Raw genomic sequence first — 1917 nt, forward strand, 5'->3', positions numbered from 1 at the left:
TGATGAGTATTTGATCATTTTATTCATAAAATATAAGCAAGACTTATACTCTTTTTGTGTTGAGACTTTTTTCTCAATAAATTTACATGGAGGACCTTGATATTATCAATTATAAAACATGTTGAAATAATAACATGTAAAAAATTTACAAATACAAACTGATACTTTACACAAGAGTTCTCTATAAAGTCCATCGATGTAAAAATACTCCTTTGAACTGAACATAGGCGTGTTCTGTCTGTTATTTCATAGAACTATTTTTGTTTTGCTGGAGACCTTTCTCTTCTCTGGTCCTGATTTCTCTGTGACTCTCCAGAATGTTCAGTGTCTATGAGGTTTTTCCCATCGTCTCTCGGCACCATTCTGATACCTATCTTCATCACTTCTACAGAATGTTTCCTGGTCCTTTCCCTTGATTTTGATCTATCTTTTCTTCTAAATCACTGTCTTGATTCCGGATATTTTGCTTCTCGTTTTCAGGGAAAGAATTTCTTCTCTCCCCTCTCTTCCTTGGGTCACCATGCTTGTTTGCCAAACCCACGTGCATGTGTTGGTCTTGGCCATTCCCAACCCTACTGTAACTGTCTTTTTCCGAAGGACTGCCTCTGTCTGCCTTGTGTCTTGTTAAGGGAGCACTCCAATTTGCATCTCTAGAGTTGTGACTTCTGTGTCTCTCTGCCCTTGGTTCTCTGTCAGTTCTTGCTTCCTGGTGACTTTATTCTCTTCTTCCTTCCCAGCTCCTGTCACTTGTTGATCGGTCCCTAGCTGACTTGCATACTTCTTTACTTTTAGTTTTGTCTGGTCTCTTCTTCTTGTGACTTTTGCCGAGGCAGGGCTCTGACTGCTGGAGGAGGAGAAGTCATTGTCTTTACTGGAAGACCCTGAGCTGCTCTCACTGCTGTCAGAATCTGAGTCAGAGGAACCAGACTCAGAAAAGGATGAGGCTGAGAAGACGAGGAGGCCAGGGAGGATTTCTTTGGCTCAGCATCTGGCTTCTGTGCTACGATGACCTTTGGTGTGTTTTTCAGATGCTCACACAATTCATCCGCTAAACATCCAAGACCTATAGAGGTAAAAAGGTTGATGGCAAACCGAGTATTTCTTGGATTGTCTTGGGGTAATAATCCTTCAAAGAATGGCTGGAGGGTTTCATCCTTTAATCTTGCATTGAGTTTAGGAAGATTCATGTATTCACATAGTTCCTGGAAAAGTATTTTGACAAAAATTCTACTAGACGATGTAGTAGTTTCTTCATTCAGTTTTATGCATTCAAGAACACTCCAGGGAAGTGAGTCAGTGTATAAAAGATGAGCAAACATCTTAGCAACATTCCTCAATTTGTTTGTTTCTAAGCGATGGGTGGTATCATAGTGTTCTTTAAATATATCTTCAAATGATTCCATGTATTCGGTTTTTAGCACACAAAATCGCCCAGCTAACAAGCCAAAAAATTTCTCATAAGTCCTTCGTTGGGCACAGCAATCAAGTATCATATTGCAGAGTTCTTTTGATTGACTCTCAGCCATTTTCAGCAGCTTGTGAGCACATTCCTCAAAATCTAAACTTGACTGAATAGCAAGTTATATTGTATGACGAAATGAGACCAGGTTAAAATGTCTGTTTTGTCATGAATAGTCACTTTGTGTCCTTCCTCATCTGCTACATATCCTCCTCCTCCTCTTTTGTCAATTTCAGACTCATGTAGAATGTTTCAAAGGCATTCAAAGATAGCATTGACTCCTTGTGGTGACACTTGTGTTCATTTAAGGCCATATTCCTTAAGAAAGCCAATAGCTACTTCAACATTATCATCTGTTGGTCTTTCCAGTAGTAAAGTAAGCACCTCTAAGCATATAACTTCATGTGCCACATTTTGGTTAATAAGATGTGCCACAAATTTTGAAGCAGTCAGACAAA

General features: G+C 39.3%; 1 pseudogene; it reads right to left on the bottom strand.

Annotated features, from left to right (window-relative positions):
• Positions 1-254: 254 nt before the first annotated feature.
• LOC103728486 lies at positions 255-1679 on the bottom strand (annotated as a pseudogene).
• Positions 1680-1917: the final 238 nt, after the last annotated feature.

This window comes from Nannospalax galili, unplaced genomic scaffold, assembly GCF_000622305.1.
Source record: "Nannospalax galili isolate Female #2095 unplaced genomic scaffold, S.galili_v1.0 C49374241, whole genome shotgun sequence".
Lineage (NCBI taxonomy): Eukaryota > Metazoa > Chordata > Mammalia > Rodentia > Spalacidae > Nannospalax > Nannospalax galili.